Below are 11,997 nucleotides of genomic sequence, written 5' to 3' on the forward strand. Positions count from 1 at the left end.
GAGTGAGAGAGGGAGAGAGAGAGGGAGAGAGAGAGGCGAAAGAGAGAGTGAGAGAGGGAGAGAGAGAGAGGGAGAGAGAGAGAGAGGCGAAAGAGAGAGTGAGAGAGGGAGAGAGAGAGAGAGAGAGAGAGGCGAGTGAGAGAGTGAGAGAGGGAGAGAGAGAGGCGAAAGAGAGAGTGAGAGAGGGAGAGAGAGAGGCGAAAGAGAGAGAGAGAGAGAGAGAGAGAGAGAGAGAGAATGTTTTTCTTTCAATGACTTATGCAGTGGTAGTTTAGAACAAAGCAACACAGAGAGAGGAACACACATACAGACACACAAAGTGCTGTGTAAATGAGGGAGCAGTTTACAGTAGGTAGGTCCCCTGTGCTTTAGCAGCTAAAGCCTTCTAACCTGCTACCACACAGTTCATCCCACAGCCTGGGACTAAAACCTTCTAACCTGCTACCACACAGTTCATCCCACAGCCTGGGACTAAAACCTTCTACCACACAGTTCAGCCCACAGCCTGGGACTAAAACCTTCTAACCTGCTACCACACAGTTCATCCCACAGCCTGGGACTAAAACCTTCTAACCTGCTACCACACAGTTCATCCCACAGCCTGGGACTAAAACCTTCTAACCTGCTACCACACAGTTCAGCCCACAGCCTGGGACTAAAACCTTCTAACCTGCTACCACACAGTTCAGCCCACAGCCTGGGACTAAAACCTTCTACCACACAGTTCAGCCCACAGCCTGGGACTAAAACCTTCTAACCTGCTACCACACAGTTCAGCCCACAGCCTGGGACTAAAACCTTCTACCACACAGTTCAGCCCACAGCCTGGGACTAAAACCTTCTAACCTGCTACCACACAGTTCAGCCCACTGCCTGGGACTAAAACCTTCTAACCTGCTATCACACAGGTAAGCCCACAGCCTGGGACTAAAACCTTATAACTTGCTACCACACAGTTCAGCCCACAGCCTGGGACTAAAACCTTCCAACCTGCTACCACACAGTTCAGCCCACAGCCTGGGACTAAAACCTTCTAACCTGCTACCACACAGTTCAGCCTACAGCCTGGGACTAAAACCTTCTAACCTGCTACCACACAGTTCAGCCCACTGCCTGGGACTAAAACCTTCTAACCTGCTACCACACAGTTCAGCCCACAGCCTGGGACTAAAACCTTCTAACCTGCTACCACACAGTTCAGCCCACAGCCTGGGACTAAAACCTTCTAACCTGCTACCACACAGTTCAGCCTACAGCCTGGGACTAAAACCTTCTAACCTGCTACCACACAGTTCAGCCCACACCCTGGGACTAAAACCTTCTACCACACAGTTCAGCCCACTGCCCGGGACTAAAACCTTCTAACCTGCTACCACACAGTTCAGCCCACAGCCTGGGACTAAAACCTTCTAACCTGCTACCACACAGTTCAGCCCACAGCCTGGGACTAAAACCTTCTAACCTGCTACCACACAGTTCAGCCCACACCCTGGGACTAAAACCTTCTACCACACAGTTCAGCCCACTGCCCGGGACTAAAACCTTCTAACCTGCTACCACACAGTTCAGCCCACAGCCTGGGACTAAAACCTTCTAACCTGCTACCACACAGTTCAGCCCACAGCCTGGGACTAAAACCTTCTACCACACAGTTCAGCCCACAGCCCGGGACTAAAACCTTCTAACCTGCTACCACACAGTTCAGCCCACTGCCTGGGACTAAAGCCACGAGAACAAAGCACTCCACCCCCACACACACACCCAGACACACAGTCAGGCACACACACACTGAGCAGAGCTGTGTAGTGTCAGCCTGCAACCCCACTTCCTCCTCAGCCTCCCCCACTTACAGTGCTTTCGGAAGTATTCAGACCCCATCCACATTTTGTTACATTACAGCCTTATTCTAAAATGGACTAAAAATATATGTCCTACATACAATACCCCATAATGACAAAGCGAAAACAGGTTTTTAGAAATGTTTGCACATTAATTAAAATTTTAAAAAACTGAAATACCTTATTTACTTAAGTGCTATGTAAATTAGTTACATAAGTGCTTTGCTATGAAACTCAAAATTGTGCTCAGGTGAATCCTGTTTCCATTGATCATCCTTGAGATGTTTCTACAACTTGATTGGAGTCCACCTGTGGTAAACTCAATTGATTGGACATGATTTGGAAAGGCACACACCTGTCTATATAAGGTCCCACTGTTGACAGTGCATGTCAGAGCAAAATTCAAGCCATCTCGCTTTCCTTCTTCCAAACTCTCCTCTCGCTTTCCCTCTTCCAAACTCTCCTCTCGCTTTCCCTCTAACCTCTTCCAAACTCTCCTCTCTCTTTCCCTCTTCCAAACTCTCCTCTCGCTTTCCCTCTAACCTCTTCCAAACTCTCCTCTCGCTTTCCCTCTTCCAAACTCTCCTCTCTCTTTCCCTCTAACCTCTTCCAAACTCTCCTCTCTTTCCCTCTAACCTCTTCCAAACTCTCCTCTCGCTTTCCCTCTAACCTCTTCCAACCTCTCCTCTCTCTTCCCTCTAACCTCTTCCAACCTCTCCTCTCTTTTCCCTCTAACCTCTTCCAAACTCTCCTCTCTCTTTCCCTCTAACCTCTTCCAACCTCTCCTCTCTCTTTCCCTCTAACCTCTTCCAAACTCTCCTCTCTCTTTCCCTCTAACCTCTTCCAAACTCTCCTCTCGCTTTCCCTCTAACCTCTTCCAACCTCTCCTCTCTTTCCCTCTAACCTCTTCCAAACTCTCCTCTCTCTTTCCCTCTAACCTCTTCCAACCTCTCCTCTCTCTTTCCCTCTAACCTCTTCCAACCTCTCCTCTCTCTTTCCCTCTAACCTCTTCCAACCTCTCCTCTCTCTTTCCCTCTAACCTCTTCCAAACTCTCCTCTCTCTTTCCCTCTAACCTCTTCCAAACTCTCCTCTCGCTTTCCCTCTAACCTCTTCCAACCTCTCCTCTCTCTTTCCCTCTAACCTCTTCCAAACTCTCCTCTCTCTTTCCCTCTAACCTCTTCCAAACTCTCTCTCTCTTTCCCTCTAACCTCTTCCAAACTCTCCTCTCTCTTTCCCTCTAACCTCTTCCAAACTCTCCTCTCTCTTTCCCTCTAACCTCTTCCAACCTCTCCTCTCGCTTTCCCTCTAACCTCTTCCAACCTCTCCTCTCTCTTTCCCTCTAACCTCTTCCAAACTCTCCTCTCTTTTCCCTCTAACCTCTTCCAAACTCTCCTCTCTCTTTCCCTCTAACCTCTTCCAAACTCTCCTCTCTCTTTCCCTCTAACCTCTTCCAACCTCTCCTCTCTCTTTCCCTCTAACCTCTTCCAACCTCTCCTCTCTTTTCCCTCTAACCTCTTCCAAACTCTCCTCTCTCTTTCCCTCTAACCTCTTCCAAACTCTCCTCTCGCTTTCCCTCTAACCTCTTCCAAACTCTCCTCTCTCTTTCCCTCTAACCTCTTCCAAACTCTCCTCTCTCTTTCCCTCTAACCTCTTCCAAACTCTCCTCTCTCTTTCCCTCTAACCTCTTCCAAACTCTCCTCTCTCTTTCCCTCTAACCTCTTCCAACCTCTCCTCTCTTTCCCTCTAACCTCTTCCAAACTCTCCTCTCTCTTTCCCTCTAACCTCTTCCAAACTCTCCTCTCGCTTTCCCTCTAACCTCTTCCAAACTCTCCTCTCTTTTCCCTCTAACCTCTTCCAACCTCTCCTCTCTCTTTCCCTCTAACCTCTTCCAACCTCTCCTCTCTCTTTCCCTCTAACCTCTTCCAAACTCTCCTCTCTCTTTCCCTCTAACCTCTTCCAAACTCTCCTCTCGCTTTCCCTCTTCCAAACTCTCCTCTCGCTTTCCCTCTAACCTCTTCCAAACTCTCCTCTCTCTTTCCCTCTAACCTCTTCCAAACTCTCCTCTCTCTTTCCCTCTAACCTCTTCCAAACTCTCCTCTCGCTTTCCCTCTAACCTCTTCCAAACTCTCCTATCAGTGCAAATGTTCAGATTAACAACCACCCTCAATAAACATCTCACTGTCTATTTAACACTTGATGCTCCTGCTCCCTCATACTTTCAACACACACACACACACACACACTCCCCCGTCCTCCAGCCCAGTGTTGACATAACACAGCCACACCTGGGGGGAGGTGAGCAGAGTAGCCAGAGAAGGGGCCGCCCAGACTCTCCCTATATTGCTTGGCTGGAGCTGGAGCTAGGTCAGATACTGTATATACAGGTCTGGCAATTCACCTCATAACATCTAGAAGCTTCCAAACACAAACAGATCCAAGCATCAGCTGTTGAGACGATTAGCATTGAATAAAGTACTAGTGACGATTGGTTAAGCTGAGTCACTAGATGTTTTGAAAACAAGTTGATAATATAAATATAATGTAATTGTCTTGGCACAGTTGGTACACATACGGCAGAAATGTTGATTCTTAGTCTTAAACATGGATTGGCAAACGATGTCCTCACGTCAACAGATCAGTACCCGAACCCCCAACCGGGTAAAAAACATTTCATGTCTTTATTGTGATGTTTCCTCACGTCAACAGATGTATTTATTTTGGTTCATGATGACATCAGGGCATTCATGAAATACGTCATATTCTGGAGGTTTTCTGGTTGAAATTACATCCCATTACCAGATTACAACCAGGCCCCTAAAATACACCTGACAATGTCACAAAAGACGTTTATAGAATTATAGGGCTACTGTCGTTTTAGCCACATAATTAAATAGAACAATCAAATCAAATGTTATTTGTCACATGCGCCGAACACAACAGGGGTTTCACCTTACAGTGAAATGCTTACTTACAAGTCCTTAACCAATAATGCAGTTTTAAGAAACATATAACAAATATAATGAATATTATGTTAATTGTTAGTAATTCATTAACAGTCATTAAATAAATACACATACTGTATAGCTGCATAATTGAAGACTTCAGCAGGCTTATCAAATTAGGCTCAGCCTCTCCTTATTAGCTTACACCTTGGCAGATATTCACCCAGGTGAAGACGTCACTGTTAACGAGGGTTCCGTACTAGCTGCCATGCTTGACACCTCCCAAATTAGGAACCAGTCCAGGTTTCCATTGGCTACTTTAACAATTTAATCTTGGCCTTGTTTTTCTTTCCTCTCTCTCTCTCTCTCTCTGACCATCTCTCCATTTTACCAAATTGTGTTGACTAATAAAGGAACCTGCCTATGACAGGCTATTGATTTAACTTATACTGTGATAGATAATTAAAATAGTCTGACACAAGTGTGTTTAAAAAATTTTTTTTTAAAATATATATATATTCAATTTTTCAGATATTACTTTCACACATCTTTGTGACCAAGATGTTAAATGGTAGGCCTAATTATTGTTTATTTAGTAGGTATAACCACCATGGTTGATGTTAAACAAGGACATGGTTGATGTTAACAAGATGTTAAATGGTAGGCCTAATAATTGTTTATTTAGTAGGTATAACCACCATGGTTGATGCAAAACAAAGCAACATACAGATTGGGTGGTTTTGAATTCTTTAGAACTTTAATTGAATAGCATTTATAATATTTTTTTTGTTGAATCTTTATTTAACTAGGCAAGTCAGTTAAGAACAAATTATTATTTACAATGACGGCCTACACCGGCCAAACCCTGAAGACGCTGCATGGGACTCCCAATCACGGCAGCTATGATACAGCCTGGAATCGAACCAGGGTGTTTGTAGTGACGCCTCAAGCACTGAGAGGCAGTGCCTTAGACCGCTGCGCCACTCGGGAGCATGTATAGGTCTAAATGCTTAGGCTATAAATTAAAGTTATTAGGTCTATAAAATATGATCAGAATCTCGGAATAATAAAACACTGATGCATATTTAGGTTTAGGAGGTCAAATGTAAGTCTAGGAGGAAACCAAATACAAGTGTGATTTTGCAATTAAATGTTAGAACTAACAGGGAGTTAAATGATCGAAATACAAAAGGTTAGGGGAAAACATATTAGCAGACTGTTGTGGGAAAGGTATAGCATAGGACATCAGACATCGATAGATTTGATCAGACTGACGATTTGCGCGACTTCATTGTTGACATCGCACCTGGCGCACGGTGCGCCGAGACATTGTGTTGTTGTCAGCGCATGAATAAAGTGGTGTTGTTCCCCTTTCATTTTCTGAGCACGGTAGAAAATGGAGGAAGACGGAACTGACCACTCTGAGGGGGCAGACACAGACCGACAGAGACACACACACAATAACCGAGAGACGGGCAAAGCATATCAGCAGAACGGTTTGGCATTTCAGCTTCATTCAGCACCAAATGAAAACACTTGACGCCACACTTACAACTCAACTCAAGAAGCGCCTGCGGACGGATCAGATTAATATTGCATATCGCTACAACATTGCCCAAAAACCATTGAGTCTGAAACCTGAACTCTCCCATTCTTGTCTGGTAGCCTACTCTGGGGTTGGGTGTTGACGCAGCAGAAATTTCCAGCTGGAGAAATCCCCCTTTCAGAGGTTAACCGAGGGAAGGAGAAGGGGTGGGGGGTTTAAACCCTTGCCTGCCAAACTGCCAGCATTTCATTTTAAAGGCTCAGGGCAGTCAAAAACGTGATTTGCTAAGTTTTATATATATTTCCATACTATGAGGTTGCAATAATACTGTGAACTTATAAAAAAGAATGATAACGCCTTTTAGTGTAAGCCTGTTTGAAAAGACCACCTGACATGTCAGCCTGTTTTGGTGGGATGGAGTTTTGGCCTGCCTGGTGACATCACCAAGCAGTAAAAGTTCATAGACCAATAACAAAGAGTGTTTCAAACCTCTCTGCCAATAACAGCTACTTTTCAGGTTACATATCCCTCCCATTAACCTCAATTAGGGCCCTCAAACAGACTACTTCCAGACAGTCCTAGAAAAATTAGTGCTTGAGAAATTGCTCTTAGCTAAGAAGCTTATTTTTTATAGATTTTTAAAATAAATAAATATAAAATAAAAGTAGGTTACTGAACTGTTACCCAGAAATGATTTGATATTGCGATAAAAATGGTTGCATTGAGCCTTTAAATACCCCGACAGACCGCATAGAACGATATACAGCCAAGGCATCACGATCAGTGACAGCTCACTGCGTGACAATCCCGCAAAGACCTAGAATATTGGGGTCAAAACGTTGACAGTTAACTCAACATTCGCGGGTTAACAAATACAGTCAGGGAAAGAGGGGTTCCTTTACAGCGGAACCAAATAGTCTATGGTTAGAGCGTTTTATTCTGCAAATACATGTGTGCCTTTAGCCTGTATCGTGTTCTCCCAATCTCATGCAAGTGCACAATTATCCTACATTAGCAAATGACTGCATCTCATAATAACAAAAACAAGAAACATACACGCAAGTAGACATCTGGCTTGTCAGTTAGCTCGGCAACATGAAACAGGTAGGCGGACTACTTTTAGCATGATGCTTAAATGCATCGCACCGAAGAACTGTCAAAATACACTTGTGCGGTCCGTGACATGATACCAACACACCGACAACCACCCGTTATTAACCGTAAAACCACGATACACCGCTTCAACTTGTCACATGCATCCAGAAGAGTTACATTGTTCGATGGTTATAACGTGTGCGCAAGCACGCTCTCTATCTGAACGTAAAACTATGAAGAAAATGACATTGTTGTAAAATGAAGCACATAGCCTGAACCTTGTGACAGCGTCTCCGTATAAAATCAGCAGCTTTTAAAATACATACATTGACACTAGGCAATAGAATAGAAACGGAAGGGCTGATGAAGGAAAAGCAATGAAAGAGCATGGCAGACATACCTGTTAACCCATGGGGTCTGTGATAGACGCGGTGTCGATTCTTTGGACTCCAATCCGATGTGACAGCGTGAGAGATAAAGAAAGGGGAATGTTCAGAAGAACATAGTATTATCTTCTTTCATCACCTACGCTTTTTGTGTCTCTTTAAGTGTTATTCCCCTGTTTTCTCCCCCTCTCTCCCTGTCTCAGCCAGCCTTTTTTTCTCTCTCTTTCACTCCCCTGCTTTTCCGTGTTTTGGTATCAGGAACCAGCCTCCCCCTCTGAGTCTGTCTGTCTCTCTCTCCCCCTCTCTCTTTCGCTCTCTTTCTCCAGGGCGCTCTCTCCCTCGCACTGTCCCCCCGTATCTCCCTGTCTTTGGGCAGACTCAGGAAATGAGGCAACATGAACGCACACGCCGTTCCATCAGCGACCAACCCCCAGACACTCTCTATCTGACAGCTCAAAGAAATATTAGTGTCATTATTGCAATTGAGTAGCACGATGTGAAATCCTAAAATAAATACAAATGTCGGCTATTTGTCTGTGTGTGCAGTGTGTCATGAAAACAATATCATGAAGTGTTAAACATTCTTATTCATATGCTAAACTGGGTTGTCTTATGGACAAGACAACCAATTGAAATTGAATTGTGTGTAAGGTGTAAAGTACCGTGCTATAATATACCTAACATTTATTGTTCCAGCTATATCTTCAGTATATCATATGATTTTCTGAAAGAAAGAAATATATACTGCTGCAAAGGAGTGTATGTTTCATCTGAATTGACACCATCTCATGGTAATACAGTTTATGAAGGACGTTTCCTATTTAAAAATCATGTCTCAGTGTAGCTATTAGCCCACACAGAGAAGTATGCTCTTGTCTATACATTTATGCATGACACTGGGGTTCTGAACATGAGTGCATCTGCTGTGGGTGTTGGTGAGAACAGAAGACAAGCTTTGTCCACCGTGTGGTTTGAATGAAAGGCAAGGACCAAGCTACACCCTCTTGTGGTAAAACAGGCAAACTATCCATCAATCAGACAGAAGGTAAAGGAACACTGACATTCACATGTTGGACAACCCTTCAAAACAAAATGCTTTTTTTTTTCATTGTTTCATCCGTCTTTCAGACAATGACATTCCAGTAACATCACTGAAATAATATCATAGTTATTAATAAGGACTAACACATTAATAACACCACCATTGACATCATGTCAATTGTAGATGATATACTGTTATAAATTCAATGTCTGTCTCAATCAGATGAGATTCCTTCATGCCGGTGCCATTTCAGTGCCCTTGCCAAAGTCTGTCTCATTGCTAAATCTGATATCAGACATAAACAGACAGAGCACTTCTCATCTTCTCAGTCTGACGTCCTGGCTGTTTAGGGGAAGTAGGGAGATTTGGAGGACAGGACAGCTTGGAGTGTGTTCGTCAGGGAGAGAAATGGTTGCAAAGTGTTTGTTTTTAGGGGAAGTGGGGAGAGGCATGTGTGTTTTTTGTGTTGTATGTGTATAGAGGATGTAGGGAGATGAGAGAGAGAGTGTGTTTTTTGTGTGTTGTATGTGTATAGAGGATGTAGGGAGATGAGAGAGAGAGTGTGTTTGTGTGTGTGTTGTATGTGTATAGAGGATGTAGGGAGATGAGAGAGAGAGTGTGTTTTTTGTGTGTTGTATGTGTATAGAGGATGTAGGGAGATGAGAGAGAGAGTGTGTGTGTGTGTGTGTGTGTGTGTGAGAGAGAGAGAGAGAGAGAGAGAGAGAGAGAGAGAGAGAGAGAGATCGATAGAAAGGGAAAGGGGGATACCTATTCAGTTGTACAACTAAATGCCTTCAACTGAAATATGTCTTCCTGCATTTAACCCAACCCCTCTGAATCAGAGAGGTGCGGGGGGCTGCCTTAATCGACATCCACGTCTTTGGCGCCCGGGGAACAGTGGGTTAACTGCCTTGCTCAGGGTGTCTTTATGAGTGATGATAGGGAATAGAAGTGTATGAGTGATGATAGGGAATAGAAGTGTATGAGTGATGATAGGGAATAGAAGTGTATGAGTGATGATAGGGAATATGAGTGATGATAGAGAATAGGATTGTGTGAGGGCGTGTCTAACATAGCAGGGAGTAGGAAGCACTCTTCATCGGGCTGGGAGCCGAGGGCCGGATCAGGAGGTTGTCGGGCAATGTGGATTAAGGCTGTGGGTCTGTAATTCCCAGACACACAGCCTCTCTCTTTATTTTTCTCTATCTCTCTCTCCCTCTCTCTCTCTCTCTCTCTCTCTCTCTCTCTCTCTCTCTCTCTCTCTCTCTCTCTCTTTTTTCTCTCCTATCCCTCTGGTTGGTCAGTGTAATGCTGGTGTGTAGCAGCTGTGGCTGCAAACACAATCCCTGCCAGGAACAAGCTGCTTTACTCAAAGCTCCACGGCCTCATGCTAACGTGGCTGCTCCAATCCTCCTGACACGACAAGCCTGACCCTCCCTACCCTAACCCTAACCCTCTCCCTCTCTGGCCTTCTCTCTATCATTCCATCTCTGTCTCTTTCTGTCTCACTTTATATATATCTCTACAACACACACACCTGCCTCTCCCCACTTCCCCTAAAAAGAAACACCACGCCCGCTAATGCTTGCAACCATTTCTCTCCCTGACGTAACCCAGTCCAGGCTGTCCTGTCCTCCAACTCTCTTTCTGTCTCTCTTTCCGTCTGCCCTCCCTCTCCCCCTCTCTCTCCTAGTTGGGATTAGGTTTCATTAGCTCACTTACACGTTAATTCAGTCAAATGGCGAACACTAATCTATCTTCTAGGAGGGAGGTTATATAGTGGAGTTGTTTTGTCTTTTAATGTTATTATTCAATTGGAGCATGTTCCAAAAAATACTGAACATGGACGTGTATGTGTGCGTGTGCGTGTGTGTGTCTGTGTGTGTGTGTGTGTGTGTGTGTGTGTGTGTGTGTGTGAGTGTTTTAGTAGGAGTCAGCATGTATGGAGTGCATACATTACCCCTAGCAAACTCAAGACCTGGTGCTTGGGGCCTCTTTACCATGAGTTACTAACATGACTTTTCTTTTGATAAACGAGAGCTAGCATGTTGTTGCCACTTCAAAACGTCGTTATTGAAGCCTGAAGAACACACGTAAAAAAATATGTAAATAAGAGGAACACACATCATATCCAGTGCAGGAAGTGAAGCCGGGCCTCCTCGCGATGACTTGTGTTTGAACCACGACAAAGGGAGGAGGTACATAAACGCTAATCTGGAAAACCTTTTGAAGTGGAGCATTAATTGCTCCTCCAGTTTGCCCCCCTGCTGCGGAACGCAGCAACGTAATTGATCACGCCAAATAAAACGGCACAGAAAATAGACAACTGTCATAAAAATAGCACAGGACAGTTTCAAAGCCCCATCCACTACCCTTCACTATCAATTTAGCATGGAGTGCAGCTGTGTCTGAGCCATCCTAGAGAGACTTGTATGCAAAGCGAAGCCTGGCGCTGAAATGACATCTAACAATAATGACGTCTAACAATAATGACATCTGACCAAAGCAAAAGTCGGTCCTCTTTCAAGCCACCTTCCCTTAGACAACAACCAACAGACAGAAGGGACGACCAGACCAGTGTTGGGAACTGTGAAGGAGGGAATGAAAGAAAGGGGGGGGTAAAAAGAAAATAGTGGTCAGGGAGGGAGGGGTTGGGAATGCACAAGGACAGTGATATACATAAATGGGGAAAAGACACAGATATGGAGAGAATCTAGAAAGACATATGGATTGTGTGGTAAAGTGGTTGTGACGACAACTAGCCTGGTAATCACACCAGTGCCTTTCCCCATCTCACCCCTGGGAACCTCCCTGATGGTAGCAAGGCTATGTTCCTCGGCCATTCCGTGAACAAGTCCTTTATGTGTTGGCAAGATGCTCCTGGACTGGGCTACAGACAACCCCACCCCTGAAGTCACGCTCTTCTTTGAAGAGGAATAGCCTTGGCTGCCCACCACCATCTGTGGGGCTGACACACACACACACACACACACACACACACACACACACACACACACACACACACACACACACACACACCTTTCCCCCACTGGCCAGCTTGCACCAGGGCTATATTTCTCTCCGGTAACTCCCACGGCCAGAGGTGACCTTCCCCAGTAGAGATGGACAGACTCAGGCATGTCTTGT

The 11,997-nt window shown here is 44.8% G+C and overlaps 1 protein-coding gene across 3 annotated transcripts in view; it reads right to left on the reverse strand.

Annotated features, from left to right (window-relative positions):
• LOC112248014 (zinc finger and BTB domain-containing protein 46) overlaps positions 1-8,199 on the reverse strand; it is a 130,329-nt gene extending 122,130 nt beyond the window's left edge. Inside the window, exon 1 of one of the 3 annotated variants that reach the window (XM_042304066.1) lies at positions 7,823-8,191. The gene's annotated coding sequence lies outside the window, so the exon portion shown is untranslated. Of the gene's footprint in view, positions 1-7,822 lie in introns of all 3 variants that reach the window. The other 2 variants (XM_042304067.1, XM_042304065.1) reach the window with 2 other exon arrangements.
• Between the last annotated feature and the right edge of the window lie 3,798 nt (positions 8,200-11,997).

This window comes from Oncorhynchus tshawytscha, linkage group LG22 (genome assembly GCF_018296145.1).
Source record: "Oncorhynchus tshawytscha isolate Ot180627B linkage group LG22, Otsh_v2.0, whole genome shotgun sequence".
Taxonomy (NCBI): domain Eukaryota; kingdom Metazoa; phylum Chordata; class Actinopteri; order Salmoniformes; family Salmonidae; genus Oncorhynchus; species Oncorhynchus tshawytscha.